Source organism: Phalacrocorax carbo, chromosome Z (assembly GCF_963921805.1).
Source record: "Phalacrocorax carbo chromosome Z, bPhaCar2.1, whole genome shotgun sequence".
Classification (NCBI taxonomy): domain Eukaryota; kingdom Metazoa; phylum Chordata; class Aves; order Suliformes; family Phalacrocoracidae; genus Phalacrocorax; species Phalacrocorax carbo.
In genome coordinates, this window is record NC_087548.1 from 31,480,650 (window position 1) to 31,501,013 (window position 20,364).

The 20,364-nt window shown below is 41.4% G+C and overlaps 1 long non-coding RNA gene across 7 annotated transcripts in view; it reads right to left on the minus strand.

The window, feature by feature from the left end:
* Window positions 1-20,364, minus strand: part of LOC135310442 (uncharacterized) — a 28,679-nt gene that overhangs the window by 8,150 nt on the left and 165 nt on the right. The window contains exons 1-3 of one of the 7 annotated variants that reach the window (XR_010370501.1): window positions 20,149-20,362; window positions 18,842-19,175; window positions 14,698-17,028 (exon numbers count right to left, since the gene is read on the minus strand). This is a non-coding gene — a long non-coding RNA (uncharacterized LOC135310442). Of the gene's footprint in view, window positions 1-14,697; window positions 19,176-20,148; window positions 20,363-20,364 lie in introns of those variants that run through there. The other 6 variants (XR_010370503.1, XR_010370502.1, XR_010370506.1 and 3 more) reach the window with 6 other exon arrangements.

Below are 20,364 nucleotides of genomic sequence, written 5' to 3' on the forward strand. Positions count from 1 at the left end.
ACAGAGACAAGCCAATATCCAGAACACAAGGCTAATCATGCCTTTTTGTTGAAATGTATTACAAATACGAACAATATTAGATCAAGAGTCACTGCAGGAACTCAAATCTATGTGGAAAAAGAACAGTACAAAACCTGATGGAGAATCTGGGGCATTGTGCTGGCACTGCCATGCATAAAATTTCATTATTTTATGAGTTTCTATGCAGACCTATGACCCACTTCTGTTCCCACTGAAATCCATGGCAGATTTAATAGGTGCTCCATTTTTTCATTTTAATAGGCACTCTATTTATAGAAAAATGTGTAACTTAAAACTATGCAAATTCTAGTCGTGCTTCACCTTCTACTCCTCAAGGGATACCTCTTACTGAAGAACTAAATGCTATTCCACAGTAATAACTGTGGAAGTAACCACACATTGTGCCTAAAATGCCTGTCAAAGCATGTTTTGCAAGCAGATTATCCTACATTGAAGGACAGACTTTTTTTCCTAGCTACTAAGATACTATAATAGCAGTTTGTCATTAAGGCTGTGCCGGGTTTTGACAGACCATCCCTCAAAACAATATCAAATTATTTTACACTTCCTCATCTTTGACTTCCACCAATCAGTATTTGTCAAAGTTTAAGGCTATCAGCAAAGGCACAGATGACGTATGAAAGCTGGAAAATGTGGAGCTGCTTCCTATTAGTCAGTCTCCCATCCTTTCCTGCAATGTTGATTGTTAAAAGTAGATTCTTTGATACACTCCACTTTTTCACTTTTTTTAATATGATCTGAGAAAAAAACTTTCCTGCTAACACATCTGGGAAACATCAAGGTCATTTCCATTCAAAAGATTTCACTCTCTGAATCCACATAACTCAATGTCCAGTTTCTATGATGGGCCTAATACAGCTTTCAGGACTTCATCACGGGAAAAGAAACATGAGGCCAAAAAATTACGCATGTTTCATAAAATTAAGTATATATATTTTTAAAAAAGTAACACACAGATATTGTCAAGATAAATTGTGGTGGTACTTAAGCTTAGATTTCAATCACTCCTATTCATTGCAAATCAATGCCTGGATCCAGTGTGAGCCGAGCCAGACTGGAACTCAGAATCAGCGCCCACACCACCTGAGCAATGATGTGCCTCAGTAGGGGCTTAGTAATTTGATATTGTGCCATACAGGCATACTCGAAGGGTGGTAGGCAGTGTGCGGGGATGGTTGTAGAAGAAGCACAGTGAAAATAAGTGCTGCACTGAAAGGAGCGGTCTCACTCCCTTCCCCCTGCCCACAGCCACTTTCCTTATCGAGCCAGTGCCGTCACTCATGTGGCTACACTGTGGGCTGGATCCAAGAAGCTGCTCAGCTGAAAGCTAGCAACGGTGAAATGGCTGGGTTTTAGCCAGGTTGGTCCACCAGCCGAGTTCTCCTGTGGCTGCACAAAACTCATACTTGCAATGGGAAGCCGCAGGGATGAAGGGCCAAGCACAACGGCAGGCACAGTGCCATCCGTTTTGGAGCAGTCTGGACTGCAGCTGCCTAAGCAGTCAGAGAGATGCAAGTGGGTAAAACTGTCCGGCAGTTCAGGCATGCCTGCAGGCCCTACAATGCACAAGGCTGGCATAGCAATACCTTAAGTATGTGTAGCCTGCTTTTAAGTAAAAGCCTTAAACCTTCCTTTTCATGGTCTTTAAAACTACTTGAATGACCCAGTCCACAAGTAATTTATAAACTTGCTTAATTAAAGGAATTTTGTTTAAAAGAACTCCAGAGCATGCTCTTCCCTTTTCTGAACCTTAGTCTTACAATGGATGCTTATCCAGTCCTGGAGCCTGGTAAGCTCTTAAGGGATGCACATAAACGAGCCGCAACAAGCAGATACAAGCTCCCTTTGCCTTCACACCAATCTAATGGGCCTCCAGCCAGATCCAAACTGAAAACCCTTGTGACCTTGTAAGGGTGACACTGTGCCTGAGCTAATACACTGCACTCAGAGGCAGAGTGATCTGGGCTGGGCTTCACAAACATGCTTTTGAACTGGGGCTGGCTTGTGTCCAGGCAGCTGAACGCACATGCAGAGCAAATTTGTGCATGAGCGCAACCAACCATGTAGATTGAAGGCTACAGCTTCTCTCCAGTAGATCTGAGTATCTTCAAAGTCTCTATTCTACATTTCAACGTATATACACTGTATTTCACTTAATCTTCCCTTCTGCTGCAATGGTTGCAAGCTACCTGGGTACCTTGAACATTGTGTTCAGTTTTGGGGCCCTCACTACAAGAGGGACATTGATATGCTGGAGCGTGTTGAGAGAAGGGCAACAAAGCTGGTGAATGGTCTGGAGAGCAGGTCTTATGAGGAGAGGTTGAGGGAACGGGGGTTGTTAGCCTGGAGGAAAGGAGGCTGAGGAGAGACCTTATCGCTCTCTACAACTACCTGAAAGGAGGTTGTAGTGAGCTGGGCGTTGGTCTCTTCTCCCAGGTCACTAGTGATAGAACAAGAGGAAATGGCCTCAAGCTGCATCAGGGGAGGTTTAGGTTGGATATTAGGAAAAACCTCTTTATTGAAAGAGTGGTCAGGCATTGGAACAGGCTGCCCACAGAGGTGGTGGAGTCACCATCCCTGGAGGTGTTCAAAAAATGTGCAGACACCACACTTCGGGACATGGTTTAGGAGACATGGTGGTGTTGGGTTGATGGTTGGACTTGATGATCCTAGAGATCTTTTCCAACCTTAATGATTCTATGATTTTATATTCTGGCATTGTTTATTCCTAATAAACCCTATGATCAATTTGGCCGTCCCTTGTTGCAGAAGCCACCCATTTCCATATGGTTTGAGGAATATTCCTGTAATTACTTTGGTTTTGCAAGGCATATGATACACCATTATGTGTCTTCCAGTTTTGTAACTGCCATGTCTCACAAAGCTAAGTTTGGCCATGGTTCTTGTTCAAGAAATGTATGCACTGTAGAACTCCAGTTAAGTTTGTCTTTTTAAGACATCAATAAACCTTTAAATATTTTGACCACGTAACATAGTTAACAGTGGTTTAGTTCACATTACCTCAATCACAGTTCAGGACAAGTAAAGGCTAATATATTTTCTAACTTGGCCATTATTCGTTTTACCCAGTTCTTACTGGGTATTTCAGCTGGTCTCTTGCAATTATTTACCACACCACCACTGACACAAAGACAAGTATTTTTATTACTTGCATTGTTTTATGTATACAATTGGAACTTAACTCTGCTCTTTCTCTCCCCCTCTTATTCTCTCCCCTCTGAGACTATTGACAAAACTGGATGCCCTCAATGCTCCATATATCTGAAAACTCGTAAGGTTATGCAAACAGAAAGCAAAATAAGTGTAGAAAAACAAATCTAAAATCCAGACCATGTTCTGTCTCTACAGGAGAATAATAGACTACACAAAGTGCAAAGCAGAAAATGACAACTGTTATTAGATGTTAGAGAGTACTTAGAGCAGGAAAGAGAAATCTAAAAATCAGCACAGGAGGGGAAAAGAGAATTAGGCCCGCTGTTGTGTAAGTCAGGCAGAAATCAAAATACGGTATTTCAAGTGGGGTATAGGCACACCATGTATGTTAGGCAGGTATTCTGACAACTTAGGTGTGCCTGGCAAATATCTGCATGCTAGAGATGAATGTTGATTTTTCCTTTCAGAAGTGAACATGTACAACTAACATATGTAATACGTTAAAAAGAAATTCAAAGACTTTTCTCAGTTATTAAATAATTCTGTGCCCTTACTGTGTAAAATCTACACAATGTTAAGAGAGTCCATCTTTAATATACGATGCTAGGACCTATATAATTTCATATATAGTTGGTCATGAGCAGTGGCTTCTATCTTTTTGAAATTTCCTATATTATTTGTCATTACAAGTCTTGCAGCCTTCTCAGTATTCATAATAGCTTATTTAAAACTGTATTAGGAAGTGTAATTCATAAGCTGGACACTGTGAAAGCAAAACTCTATTAAAAGGTACCAGTATTGATGTGCCTTTAAAAAGCTGGAAAAACTCTACTGGTACAAAAAATGCATTTAAGCATGTCAACTGGCACAATGAAATTAGAAAATTTCAAATTATTTAATTAAGCAACTGAAGTTAATGGCTGAATGCAGTTTGCCTGCAGAAAATTAAACAGCTCAGTTACCCAAAATCAAATGGCAAAAAGAAACAATCAATATTTTTCCCCTCTAGGAATGGAAGCAAGTACCAGCTGCCACACTGTATATATAACTGAGACCTGTCTCAAGGACCAGTATTCAGATTTTAATTAGAATGAGCAAGGAGTGTTTTTAAACTGCCTATGTGACTCAGGAACAAAAGTGTTTGTAGTGAGAGTTAAACATGCAACCTAAACTTCATCCTTTAAACAACCCCTGTATAGCTTTACCCTAACTCACTTAAATATGTCAACAGGAGATGTCTTCAACAGGAAGAGTGAAATCTGATAACAATGAAGAGCCCACTATATAAATGGAGGGATTCCCACCATCTCCAAGGAGGGCAAGAGCTGGGCCTAAACGTATACATATGACACCTTTATTGTTCTTGCAAGAGTTGCAGTTTTGCTGCATTTGATGGTAAGAAATTCATGCTAATGTAACTTTGGTTGTGCCAGTGTGGCATACCGCATTAGCAAAAAATAGCTTGTGGCCATGTTTTTAATATGCAGTACAGCTAATCTGGTCCATATGGGAATGCGCAGCAGCTCTTTTTAAAGGGTTCTAGCTGTATCACTTGGAGACAAAGGATCTTAACTGCTGCTACCCAAACTCTTTGCTTTGTCACAGAGGTCCTGCCATGACATTGGGAAGGTTGTTTAATCTCTTGTGCTTTGAGATCCCTCAGCCTGTCAAGCGGAGGTAACAGAACATCCCACCTCCCAGCGCTGTCCTGATGGGAGATACATGAGAGACTGTGAGCTGCTCAGTTGGTGATGTAGGCCATGACTGATCACTGCAGTTACACCATTATCCTTAATCTAGGCCATTATGAGTAAATTAAGGTTTTTCTGTGTCTTCAGCATTTCAAGAAACAAGAGTGGGGCGCTATTCCTTAATTAACAAGCTAATTTCAACATCGTATGCCATTCAAACTTCTCAACATTTAAATTACAACCAAAAAAAAAAAAAAATCAAAAAGAAACACAAAGATTGCCTAAGCAGTACTGGTGAGAAACATTAATTCAACTGAAATGCTGTACCAGTTAGAAATAGCAATCTAAATAATACTGAAACACAAATTCCTTTAAAAACTGTCACAGATTGCTGTTTCTCTACTATAAAAATGCATTCAGCTATCCTACTGCTCTAGATGTTAGTATGTAGGTCTTTTTTTAAACTCAAATTAGATTACAATGTTAGTAGGTCATAATGGAGCTATTGTTCTCCTACTGTGTACCGTCCTGTGCAATTCTGCTGCTGATAACAATTCAAATCAGGGAATTTGGGTGGAAGGAGAATGCTATGCTTTTATGTCAAGCCATCTAACCAATGTGAGTATACAGAAACGATACATTTAAAACAGCAAGTGCTCAGATAAGTATTTCCTTCTTGCATTAACACTGAAGACAACAATCTCAGGCATCTTTCTGGTGAGGCAAACTATATGAAAACCTGCCCAGTCTGGCCTTGCAAATCGGAGGTGTGAGGCTCACCACTGGAAAAGAGAACGGGACACTTTTATGCAGAAGTGGATTCAGCTGTGAATGCAGTATTACCACATTGCCTCTGCACACACAATTTGGGATGCTCACATTTCAGTGAGAGAAATCTTGCTGTTCTTCCACATGCACTTGCTGGAGCCACTACATGGAAAAGGTGAGACTGAGAAGGAAGAGAGGTGTTTGTATACTGTGCCAGTTCTCTGCCCTGTGATCCGATGCAGTGGGGAATTGCAGTACAGGACTGTACTATACCGTACTGTGCCCACACAGGGCACAGGCAGGAGCCTGGAAAGGGTCCAGCTCATTCCCCTGCAGCAGGGTTGGAGACTGGAGTGGGGCAAGCATGGAGATGGGCCTCACTGCCTGAGCACACAGGAAAGGGAGTGAGCTGCTGGCTGCCATCCTGCTCTCTGCCTTCTGCCCTCTGGTTAGCAGAGGGTAGATTTCATCACCCCCATGAACTATGACTTTTACATGCAAGGACCCCAGTCTGCAGTGTGAACACTGGGCATTTTATTCACAGGACTCAGATCCTTTGACTTCTGGTGTGGTGCTTTTTTGGATCAATTCATAAGGTGGATTTGCACACAATCCTAGGACTGTTTCTGCCTCACAGAACAGCTGTAACTGAAGTTTTCACCTCTGCTAAGTGTCCTTGAAAATTTCTTCATACATTAGATATGCATGCCATAATCATCTGGCTTGTTTAACCAAGAATAAAACTATGCCATTTGAATTTGCGAAGATCCACCCACAGCCTCTTGTTCTTGTCCAGATCATAAGATAAATGTAGCATCCTTAGCATACTGTTAACTTCCTCCCAATAAAGCTGAATGCATCTTAAATATCAGGAGGAAAACTGTAGATAACAAACTGAAGGGTCAACAATGTCTTGCTGTTGCAGAAAAAGGCCTGGAGTCTCCATTGTTGGAACGTTTTTAAAAACACATTAGACAAACATTGTCAAGAGTGACATAGGAATATCTGAGCCTTTCCTAGAGGCAGGAGCTGTATGAGTCAACTCTGGAGGGGCCCTTCTAGACCAATTTTTCCAGAGGTCTGCCTTAGACTACTTACCTCCAGCTGCACTTAGCCAGATGCCAACTTACAATGGCAAATGCTAATGTCAGTCTTTGCTAACCCCCAAGTCTGAGAAGAGTTTCACTGGAAACCCTAAAAAAATTAGATGAATACTTCATGATTTTATTTACTACTATCATCAGTATGAATGATTAATAATAATTAATAATGATGAAAACAGCTTAAAATAATAACAAATAATAGTTAACTCTGCCATAGTGGTAAGACAATTCTCTGCCCATTTACTTCATTATACTTTAGGTTTCTAAGGAACAGCTACACTGTACCTTTACAAATATTTCTTTTTTGAAGCTTTCTTTTCACTTGGGATGATCTGTCTCCAGATTATACAACACACACGAGAGTGTTATATACTTCCCATACACAGGCAGATAGTTACTTACTAATATACATTCACAACGCCAACAGAATGTTTCAATTCATAGATATTATAAATGAATTTTGTTAAAGTAATGGACTGAAATATTAGTGAAGTCTTCAAAAATAATAGTGAAACTAATTAGCAAAGTGACCATATAAGTACTTCCCCAGCTGCTAACACAAAGCTAAATATACAATATCCTTGGACAAAATTGAAGCCTCGGAAGAAAGTTTGTTGCTTCATTTATATCTGTACTAAAAGCAGAACCACATCAGCTAGCTATACCCAGTCAGCTGCCAGGCATGCCCTTGGCAAGATACTACTTAAAAATTGTTACTGCTCACAGTTACATAGGGTGGAAAGTAAAAACCAGACACATTTACTGAACCAGAGGCCTGCAGTTAGACACATAAAACTCCTTACCTTTCAGAGTGAGCAACAAGATGCTTCTATTTAATGTCCAAATACAGAATCTGGACCCTGATGTTAAGCACAGATGTATAAAAATATTGACTTTGTTGAAGAATTTGGATTCATATTGAAGAATTTGGGTTCACATTGAACTAATGGGAAAAAGCACACCAGAAACCATATCCAAAATACTCGTATCGACATTTCCTTGAGAAGAATAAAACTCAGATCCAGGCAAAGCTTTGATAGGAGCTGAGTTAGAAAGTGTCATTCCAACTGGCACAGGAAAATTCACTACTCTTCCCTCCATTGCCCAGGACAGGGGGTTGGTTCCTGAAACACAGATTTATAGAAACCCAGAATCACAGAATCATTAAGGTTGGAAAAGATCTCTAGGATCATCAAGTCCAACCATCAACCCAACACCACCATGTCTCCTAAACCATGTCCCGAAGTGTGGTGTCTGCACATTTTTTGAACACCTCCAGGGATGGTGACTCCATCACCTCTGTGGGCAGCCTGTTCCAATGCCTGACCACTCTTTCAATAAAGAGGTTTTTCCTAATATCCAACCTAAACCTCCCCTGATGCAGCTTGAGGCCATTTCCTCTTGTTCTATCACTAGTGACCTGGGAGAAGAGACCAACGCCCAGCTCACTACAACCTCCTTTCAGGTAGTTGTAGAGAGCGATAAGGTCTCTCCTCAGCCTCCTTTCCTCCAGGCTAACAACCCCAGCTCCCTCAGTTGCTCTTACAAGCCTCAGGTTGTCTGGAAAGATTTGGGTGCTTAAGCTAAAGCCTATTTCTTTTTTAGCCCCAAGGCTTTCTCCCTCAGATGCACAGCTCCTGGGGATCATTTGTCCAGAACCACCTTCTGAGACAATAACCGCTTTCAGAAGTGGAAACAAATAAAACAGCACTAGGGACTCCAGGGCGCAGTGAGGCAGCAAGAAGTGGGTAAACAACCTGGACAGCTTAACATGGCAATTGCCTTCCTGCTAAACCAGTCCTGTGGCTGTCCCTCAGGCTCATCTGCACAGAGTTCTTTCACAGCTTAAATTATTGATATTGATACCTGTGGATCACAGCATGTCAGTAGGTACCAAAGAACTGCAAAATAAATAAGAAACAGAGCAGGACCCACGGCCACTATCAGCCTGCTGACAAAGGCTTGATTCTTAACCCTGCAGATGGGCCTTCCAGCTCCAGCTGTAGAGCAGCATGCAGCACCAAATCTGGTCACATTCCTGTTTTGTAGTTAAACAGTCATATTCCCAGGTTGTAGTTTTTCACTGTGGCTGCTTATTTGGAGCCTTACACCATCTCTGAGCTAACTTTCACGTTAAAAGCAAGAAGTCTCACTGCTTGCTACTCATTCATAGCAGTGCAACAATCATGAAGAACAAGGGCAAACTATCAACTACCAGTCTCTTGGTGACACTCACGGACAGCATCGAGACCAGTGCATGACACATGAGACCCTGGGAGCTCACACGTGATGAACCATGCATTTCCTGGCTTTTTCCCATAGCAGGAATCACTACCTAGCAAAACCACCAAAGACAAAATAAGGGTGGTTGTTCTTGGTTATTTACACTAATGAGGAACTATAAAAGCTTTTATACTTTTCTAATTCCTAACATGCAAAGACAAAGGACGCAGGAATTTTCCCGTTTTTTTATTTGTTTGTTTGTTTTTCCCTGGTATGTTATAACTCCACAAGGTCTTCTGCCATATCTAAGCAAAATGCAAGTAGGACAGATCCTCATTGGGTTTTTTCTCCAAATAACCCAAGTAAAGCCTAGATAACCCCCATAAACACCTGGATTTTAGCCAGAAAAAGGTGGTGTCACTAACACAGCAACAGAGTGACACAGATAGGGAAAAGAAACAGGATGGGATCATACTGGACCTTTTTCGCATGCTGGCTTCAATCACTGCCTGTAGCTGAAATACCAGAACAAGACATACCTTTTACTTCATCCCTTTCTTAACTGAAAGGGGTCCTTTGTCAACTTGCCACCAGCACCAGTGATGCTTACACATAAGATAACCAGCACACTTGAACACAACAATAAAGATGATAATGAGAACCTACTCACAAAGCGCTGAGTAAACAGCAGTCAGAGGGAGATGGGACATGCTGGGAAAACCAGAGCAGGAAACACACTTAATTTCAATAGAAAATGCAATGAGATTGACCCTCATCTCACTTGAAGCCACTGGGGCTCACGGTCCTGGCTGCAAAGATGAATTTCAGTATGATATCCCATTGGAAGAATGTGACTGGCAGCTGTAGAAGTATGTGGGATTTTATGACGATGATGTAGAGAAACAGACTGATTTTTGTAGGCTCTTGAAATGACCAGCACCTGGAAAAGCTCTACATCACCTAATCTGTCCAGCTCCACTTTGCAGGAATGTCCACAGCCTCAGTAGCCCATCTGCAGTGACGATTCACTGCCCTCTCGTTCACCGCCCCATTACTCCCGGTCTAAGAAACACTTTCTTAATGACTTGAGATTTTCCTGTTTCAGCTTCAGGCCATTGCACCTTGTCTTTCCTTCTTCTGAGAATGTGGATAATTCCCTTATTTCATTTATACTATTATCTCTGCAATTATTTATAGGTAACACTAAATCTCCCGAGTCCTCCATTTAATACAGTTCTTTCCATGTCTTTTTCTGCAGTATGTCTTACGTTCTTATCATCATCCATTACTGGCTTTGTATCTTCTCTGTTTTTAAAATATTTTTTACATTATGGGGACTCGATTGCATTCACCATTCCAAATGTAGCAAAATCACAGCTATATGAACCAGAGTATCATTATTTTAATACTCTCATCTGGGAAAAGGCGGGTGTGTTTCATTTGACAGTTGAAAGATGGATTCAAAAGGCACAGGCAACCTCATTTTCAAACGGTAAATCACATATCCTAAACTTGGAAGTGTAGAAATAAAGCTGTGAGTATTCTCAGCATGTCCAAAATATTGCAGTTTTCTTCAAACATGTGCTAAGAAACAGAAGAGCAAGCAATCCTTGTTAAATTAATAAACAACAACGAGAACATCAGTCTGAAAGCAGGATCTCATAATAGAAACTATTAACAAAACCTTCATTCTAAGTGACAGTGATTCTCTCTTACATAAATCAATAGAAACTTAAAATTTAAATACTGGAGCATATTTCCCTGAAAAATAGCCAAAAGCTCCAATAATAATAAGTATTAGAGAAGGCATGGATAGAGTTTGTTGTACAAAATTGTTGGCATATTTTAAAATTTTCCTAAATTTTGATTTTTAAAAAAATCTGGCAATCTATTAACTGCTGTTCTGAAGATCGAACCATCTGGTAACTTGAGGATGTACTGCATGCCATAGACTGTCTCTATTTCCACAGTATTTACCACTAAATTACTTGAGCACTTGCCAATCATTAGGAAGTACACCTCCTGGAAATGACTTCTAACACAGGGAAACATTTTTATCTCCATTTCACTGGGCAAAGAGGCATAGAAAAACTGAGCCGCACAGAACATTTGAAAAAATTTCAACAAAGCCAAACCATAAATTGAACCTCGATTTCCTGAGCTGCTGTTCACTATCTTCACAGCAATATTCTTAAGAAAAAAACAGACAAGGTAGCTGCAGGTGAAAAGCCTAAGGAATCACTCATTATATGCAAATAAGATTTATCTTCTTGTATCAGGAGATGCTATGCTGTATTGTCACTGAAATGACTAATGCTAACTACAGAGATCATGATAAAGTGCATCTCCAAGGAACAACAGAGATATAATAGAATAGCAATCATGACAAAACACAGCTTTGAAAGGGTACTTGCCTATGTTTTAAAGCATTCATGTAAAATGAAATAATGGTTACAACAGTGTAGTGGTTTTGCATATTAATATTGTGATAGAATTCAGGAAAAACAGACATCAAAATCAGTCTGGAAAAGAAGGGCTCTAACGGGATAGAGCTGGGACTTGCCATGGGCCACGCGATATGCTGACAGACAGCCACAGCTCTACAGTGTTACATGGGAGAAAGATGTGTCAGGACAGTGTATTAGAGAAGACTTGAACTTCCCATATACAGAGTACAAATACTACTGGTAGCTGTCAGTTCTGACTACTTCCAAACACAAGGGAAGATTGGCTACCGAGTAGTTAATGAACCCATACTGCTGGGATTAAATTTTAAGTTTGTTCACCATTAAGGTTTCCACATCAGATCTGGTAAGATCTGATCTGAATGATCATGGACCAACCCACTTTAAATCAAGTTAAATGATACACAGAATTATTTTCCCTACCGTAAAAGATCAATCTTTAAAAAATTCAGAGAACTAGAGAGTTTAAGAGTTCAGAATTCCTTGCTCATAAAACATATTTAAAAGGAAAAAAAGAAAGTGCATTGCATATGTATTGCATATGATATTATAAGTAAAGGTCCTCTAAGCATAACTCTGTAATTAATTCTTGATTCACTTTTCAACAGAAACAATGACTATACAGTCAAGTAGGATGGTTAAAGACAAAAAGTATGCAGAACAAGAATTATCAAAATTAATTAGAGGTGAAACTCCAAAGATCTTGCAGTGGAGCTGACAGCCTCTATCCTAGGACACATACTATAGGAGAACAGACTGAACGTTGTTTGTATTTAAGGAAGCAAAGGGGAGAAGTTTCTCAAACTGCTCAGCGAGTCAGACCGCTCATATGACCTCGCTAATACCCAAAGTTTTACAACAAATATGGAAGACACCATAAACTAACTTGCCCAGCTAACTTGAGTCCTTCTTTCCATAAGTCATCTGAATTTTTCGACAAACTATCTAGACTGAGCCCACATGGGACTCAGTAAAGCATCTGACTGAGTCCAGCACAGGAAACTATTAGTTAATTAACAAATGCTTGCAATTTGTACAAGAGTTGCCAGATGGGTAACACATACTTTAAAGGGAACATGAGGAATAATGCTGAAAAGAAAGCATTAGGATAAAGGAGGTTGTTACCTAGAGAGTTCCTCTGTGATCAGCCATGGGACCAATCTTACTTAATATCATCACCAATCTTATTTAATATCATCACCAACAATCTAGCGACAGAAATTAGGAAGAGGTTAACAAAACTAAGAACATGAAGTTGGACAGCACACTTAATAGAAAACTGACATATTGAACTGAATAATAGAAATTGTCTAAATGTCTGTGAATGGTCATGCAGAAATGCCCATCTCTCCCGCTTGATTATACAGGTAATCTTGCACCTCAAGGTAAATACTTAGGGTAGGCGGATACTTACAACAGAGACCACAGCACCATCTGATGCAGCTGGGAAAGGGGAACACAGGGTGTCAGTCATTTCTAGCAAGGGAAGTATTAATATCAGCTTAATGTCAGCATAGGGGGCTGGGATAAGACCTCCTGTGGAGCTCTTTGCACCCTGGAGCACCACTTACCTTTCTGTTCAGTCAAGCCCAGCAAAAGTGGATCCAGGCTGGGAGAGGGGCTGATGATCCCAAGCACGACGGTTAGAGAGATGGTCTCTCTCCAGTAAAGTGGCCAAGAGTTTGGCCAGTTTAGCTTAGAAAAACAGGGGCTGAGAGAGGATAGGGAAGAATGGCAGGCACAGTCACTGAAAGTGAATGTCAGTCTCAGAAGAAATAGATACAAAATAAACAGAAATATATTCTGTATGGAAATGAGACTATAACCTGGTATCCCAGGAACAAGACATTAGGGTACTCTTGATAAGGTTTACAGCTGATGTCATAGCAAAAAGAAAAAGGAAAAAAAAATCAGGAAACCCTCCACAAACAAACAACCCTTTAAAGGGTTGCAACATGATGCATAATCAACTTATGGTTTACTTACGACTTAGCTTTCCACAGCACGAGACTAGACTAGACTTAGCCTTCCCTTCCAGTCTTCTGTTCATTATTGTAAAAAGTACTTTCGTTTCTGAAAACAGCTGTAAAAAGGAAATAATTTACCTTGCAAGAATAAAACATATTTATATCTATCCTATCCAGGTATAACCTAAGAGAGTCCAGGCCTAAGAAACTTGATTTTCAATCAGCAGAATGAAAGTGAGAGTCTATGTATTGCTATAGACAGGCACCTTTATATTATATTCTTGAAACAGATTCAGAAACTTTATTTCACAGCATCATTTCATTTCACAGAAGCAATTTCCTTGTAAGCAAAATGTAACATTCAGCATGCAGAACAATATTATCTTGCACGTAAATGCAAAGACATCAGTACCTTGCATGTAAATCAAAGACATCAGTACTGATCGATTTCAATGTAATTTAAATTTAAAGGAAGTGCTGTTATACTGCGTTTCCTCAGTTTGTAAATCTGTCTAATCTGTCTACCACTTCTTGCAAAACATCACCTGCACCAGAGAAGAGCTTGACCATTTGCCGGTTGAATATTCCACCTCCTCCCAAATGATAGTATCCAAAAAAAGACTGTGAAACTCAAACGTGGGGAAGAGGAAGGGCTAGTTAATGGAAATGGCAAGAGCTTATATACAACACCCTTAGGGATAAAAAATGAAATTTGCATTTAAAATATGAGTAGGCAATCGTTTTTGCAGCAACTATGGGACATGGAAAACACAACCTACTGTTGCTCCAAATAACTGATGAGCCCGGGACAGCTCTCATGCCAAGTCCTTAGTTTACTCTTTTTTCAACCACCAAGCACCACAGCCTCTCTGCCCAGAACAGGAAGAGCTCCCCAGCACGGTTCTCTGCTGCTCACCCTTCTTCACAGGTACACTTTTCTGTCATATTTGTTACCACTTTTGCACATCAAGAACATAGTCAGAAATTTCTATATTCAGGCTAATACACTGTATTCTGTTTCCATATTATCTTCCAAATCGGAACATTCCGAAAATGATCCAGATCATCTGCTCACGTGTTCTTGTGAAGGGAAAGCAACATTTCTTTTCACACACCTGCAGTGACACCTTCATCATTTCAGTATCTGATTAAAAACGTCTCTGCTAGCATGCAAGAACTTTATGGCCCACTCCAAGCTTTCCAGTAATGCTTCTTTTTGTTCCCCATCCTGTTTCCTATGCTCTACAGGCACAACATCACAATCTGAAGTTTTAACCTGTTTAGTTTAATCATATTCCTTATTTCATCACAAACCACCATTTTTTCATCCTTTGCACAAAAGAACACAAATATGGATATCCTGCTCCACTTAGTATACAGAGTTTTTGGAACACAAATGTCAGATTTCCCAAAATGCTTGTGTACTTCCACAAACATATACACTGTTAACCATGGGTGTACATTAAAAAAAAAAAAAAAGCAAACAAAATTCAAATTCCTCTTTTTTCCACAGGAAAACTTGAAAAACATGTACTTCTGGAGGAGTATATGGTTAATAAACAGTTAATATGGTTGTATTAACCGATTTAAGTCTCACAGGAAAAGCTCATCCAGCCTATGTATACAGCAAATAAATCTTGCTGTATCAGCAAGATCAATTTATATTTGGTTTATTACTAAGTTAGAGAATTGGTGTCACGCGAGCGTATGATATTCTGAAGAGTATCTCATTTCTAAAGATAAACATAAAGAAGTGGAAGTAGCCAGAGAGTTGCAAAATGGGCAAGGCTCTATTCTGAAGCCACATTCTGTCCCACATCTGACAGAAATGGAAGCTCTTTTTCCACCACAACTAAAGTTTTATCATGTATTACTGAAAATAAAAGCATAGTGGAAGTTTTGATTCCAATCCATGACTTACAACTCTCTCATTTGCATATTTATGCACTGTGTGCACAGCACAGTTCCACCAACGAAGCATGGATTTGGGTTTTGAAAACAAATTAAATACTTCCAGGTTCTGATCCTAACATGACTTTAACTATTGTAATATCTTCCAATACTGTAACACTACATAAAATGTATTCCTGCTCATATCACACATGCTAGGTCCTCACAAACAGGGGAAACCCATTAGTAAGTGACTATACAAAGACAATTGACTAATTTGTAGCACAGAGGAGGAAATCCTGTCCTCACAGAAAAGAGCAGCAAATTCCAATTGATGCTGGCAGGTCAAGAATTGTGTCCAATGTTTTTTCCATTGTGAAGAATACATCCAAAAGACATGAGTATTCTCTAACCTCCTTCAGAGATGCACTATCCATTTTCTTGCAACACTAATGATAAAAAAAAAAAATTGCAAAAACGTTATATTAACTTCACCAGCAAGACATCAGTTCTCTCTGCCTCATTTTTTTACAACTCAGATGATGATGATGGGAAGGGCAAGGGAGGGACTTTTTTGTGAGTCTTAATTTACTGTTTGTTAGGTATCCTGAGAACAACACAGGAAAGGTACTTTATTAGTGCAAAGTTGTTTGTTTGTTTCTCCTTTTTTTCCCCTAAAGCTGCAGACAAAACACAGAACATGGATGTGAGTAGCACTTTTAACAACTGTATGTACCTTCACATAGTTTGCGGATAAGCCTTGGAAAAAAAAAACAACACCCAAAACAAAACAAAAAACCAAGGGCCAATGTGTCCCTTCAATACAGCCACGCAATCACATGGATCAGAAGGATTCATGCACATACCTATTTCAAATTATTCCCAAAGGATGCATTCTGTCTCTCTCATGCTCTGTACATTTCCTCTGACGCCAGTAACACAGATCCTGGCTCTGCACTTCCAAAATGCAGCCTTGAATACAACTCCTTCGATTACCGTCGGTTCAGGCATGCAACGGTCTTATAGCAGTTAATGTCTTTGATGGCAGCACACAATGAAGAAAGTATTTTTGTAACTGATCCTAAGGCAGGATGCTATCCCATGATATGTAGCTGCTGCTTTTTCTACCCATGAGGCTTTCCTTTTCTTTATTGGATTAGGTTGCATATGGCAGACATATCCTCACTTCTTGTCCTTCACCAGAGGAGCTGCAGGCAAAAGTGCCATTGATTTAAGAGCTGAGGATGAATTAGTAATCCCAGTGCTTCAGGAACTCATTTAGAAATGGAGACTATAGGGTCTTTAAGGTGAAAAGAGAGAGGAACAAAAAAACACACTGAATTCATATTACGTGCACTCCAGAGGTCCCTTATGTTCTTCATTTTCTCTTGTACGTTGACTTTACATTCTATAACCAACAGGATAAATAAATTATCCCAAAGGATCCAAACCTATTTTAAGTCCAAATGCATTATCAGGCGAATTGATATGGAAAGTCTCTGGGCCCCCAATATCCACAATTCCTGAAAGGAAAGGTAATACGATGCCATTTCTTGTTACTTGGGTAATTTTTTTAAAGGCAAAGACAATGCCTACCTGGTTCACTTAGCTTCTTGGCAATCTTTTCCAGCTTTTTCAAAGGAGTATCACTAGACATTCAAGAATATTCACCAGTTATGGGTCAGAAAACAGGATGAAGACTGCTCTAAAAAGAATTAGGAGTCATAAAACTATTATGCATAATATTTAATACCATATACCACTTGACATTTTACAGTTCTTTGCACACACACAGATTGTTCTGTAGAATATCCCCACTAAGATGGCATGTCCTATTATCACAAATGAGGAATCTGCAACAAACCTTCATATCCGGTGAAACTCCACTGAATCCAATTCTGTTGTACTGTCTGCTCAGTACAACAGAAGAAGCCGCTGTTAGAAACATGGCTCAAGAATGCTTTTCTCAGGTGTCTCAGCCAGTCTGGTTAGCTAGAAGCTACTCCTGCGTAATGCTTAAGTGGTTGTGGTTTTGGATATGTTAGCCCTGTAGTCAGCACACTGTATATATTTGCAGTGCATATTTAATAACATTACTACAAATATATTTTAATGCAAATAATAACAGAAGATGGACCTGGGCTGGTTCTGAGAGCAGTACAGGAGCTGAGCACCCTTTGAGATTGTTCTTTACTACAGGAACTTGCTTAACTGAGGTGGTAATGCCAGCTTTCCCTTCACACTCCCTCTCTGCGCTCCCTAAGGTTGCCCACTTGCTCACCCACCTTCTTTCTGCAGCTTCCTGACTTCCTGACAGCTGAAGAAGTTCAACTCAAACAGACATGGCAAAAAAACAAAGGAGACTGAGGGTCACCCATGGAAACAAAGTAAATGTTAATGCATTTCCCAGGCTGATGATGAAAGAACTTAGTGTTACAAAAGCCAGCTCACATTCCCTGCAAAATTCAGCACCCTTCCTAAACCTTAGACCCTCCTGGGTGCTTTGCTCCTACATTATCACTAGCACAGCAAGGCTGCTGATCTCCTAAGTGTGCATACTTCCAACAGAAACCTGCAATTTTATTCCAGTTCTGTATAGATCTGTTCTGGCTTGTATCCTGGGTGTATGAACAAAGTGACACTACAGTTCATTACACACACCGCAGATCCCCCCAGACAACTTCCCATTCACACATGAAGGAAGCCTTTGCAAGACTCTGGCTGCCGCAATGGCACGAAACCTCAGTGCAGATCGCTCCTGACTCACATGGACCTCACAGATCTCCTTGTAGGGGGTGGCAGGCTACTTGCACTTTTCTTAAACAGAGTTCCTTTAAGGATGGTGCTAAGGAAGGAAAAGACCTTTTCTGCCTGGCATCCTTTTCTGGAGATTCCATCAGAGCCTGCGGATGATCAGACTCGTGCCCCTTCTTACTCATGCATTTTAACTTAGTTGAAATGCCAAAAATTATTTTACAGCAAGTTCTGCTTTGGAGTCCAAACCCTCAGGTGAGCAAAGAGCTAGGTACATCCAAGAGAGAAAGTTGCTTTCCCATCAGAAAGCCAGGTGCAGGTGCTCACAGAACAGATATAGTGCGGGGGGTAGACTACTTTTCCTCCCTCCTGTAAATCTGTATCTCCCATAGATAAACAAGGAAGATGACCAGCTACCGGCATACACTAAGTTACATCCAGCCCCGTATTTCTGCATGACTGGTGTCTTCTTGTGTATTGCTGTACTCATTGTATGTCATTTAAAATATTTATGTAATGATAACAGGATGTTTCTGAAAATGCTGTTCAGGCTGAAGCACGGCAGACCATGCAACAGGGAGCACCTGACAGAAGGCAACATGTCATGCTGAAGATCTGCAAGGAGAACGATGTTTTCAGCGTACCAGTTACACTAAGCCATCTTCCTGAGGACCCCAGTGAACCCCCTTGTACACAATAGGTTTTTCTTGCTTGAAGCAGCATATGTTTGCAAGAACAATGCTGTAGCATCTAATGCCACATACCAGGCAGGCTGGGAAAGAGAAGTCTTTCTCCTGCTGCCCCTGAGGCCATGAAGTAGAGGGGCTGTAGGGAGGCGAACACTAGGAACTGCTCTCTTCATATTTACACCACGTATCGGAAATATAATTCCCAGGTGTATCTCAGTTACATGACACGAAATCTTGACTTCTTTAACAAGTCTCTGATAACGTCAACTATTTGCCCGTTTGGGTGGCCTGGACACTTGTTTGTTACATGGACTGCAAGAGATAATCCACCCTGAAGTTAGTGCAGTGGTATGGTTTGTCTTTATCGGAGTCATGACACAGCAGGATGCGATTCAAAAAGGGCTTCACTCTGCAAATAACATATAAAGAAATATGTTATGACATTTAGGAAATACAGAGTCTCAAAGATACTTGCTCCATGGGAGGAATCAGCCGCACTACTGAAAAATACTTAAAATATTACACTAATAATTCAAGACTTCGTTTCCAATGAAACAACAACCAGCTTTTTCATCATTTTTGGATGGAGCAGCTTGCTGAGGTTTATGTCTCCACACACAATGGCACAGCACACATTAAGTCTATGAAAATAAATGAAAAATAACAGAGGATCACTAAACCTCGACTGTGAATTCTAAGAGCGCCATGAACAAAACCAAATTTGCATTTTACCAACCCTTCCCTTCCTTCTTTATTTCACCCAAGACATAATGGGATGTTCGAAACGCTACAGATGCGAAATAAAACTACTAATTCTCCTCCTTAAAATGCAAGGTTAAGCTACTAATTACACTACTTTGGCATATCATTTTGTGCAATTACTAATTAACTACGATCCGTGATCGGATAATGCAGAAGTAGTGATTTTCCTCCTCAAGAGCTGCGCCTGCTTCGTTTTAAGTCAAGTTCTGCTGCGGAGGGAGGAGAAAACCCACAGGCACGCAAGCACGGGCGGCGGAGGCGGGGGGGCACCAAATGGAAGAAACGCTGCTTTGGAGAAAACCGTCCCGCAAGGCGGATTTCGGCACGCCTCGCTGTGCCGCCCAGGACGGCGGCCCCCGCAACGCGAGCGGCGCGGACGGCGTTTTGGGGAAGCAGGAGAAAACAAAGCCGCCGCCGCCGCCGCCGCCGCCCACCCCGCGCCCGCCGCCAAAACTCCCCCCCTGCGGGGCTGCCCCACGCCGCCGCCCGGGGTGCCGGGGCTGGCGGCGGGGTCGCACCGCCCCCCGCCCCGCGGCAGGAAGGCCGGGGGAGGGGGTGTGCGTCGGGCTGTGCCCGCCGCGCCGCGCCGCCCCGCGCCGCCCCGCCGCAGCGCCACTCACCGCGCCGAGCCGCGCCGAGCCGCGCCGGTGTGCGGGCGCGCCGCGGCGGCCGCAGGTGCCCGGGAGGAGGAAACGGGGGCGGGCGGCGCTGGCGAGCCAACCGGGGCCCGGCGCCGCGCCGTGAGTCACCAGCGGCCGCGCGGGGCGGCCGGGCGGCTGGTATAAGAGCGCCGCGGGGACACCCTCCCCCCGTGCATGTCTCCGTCTCCCTCCTCT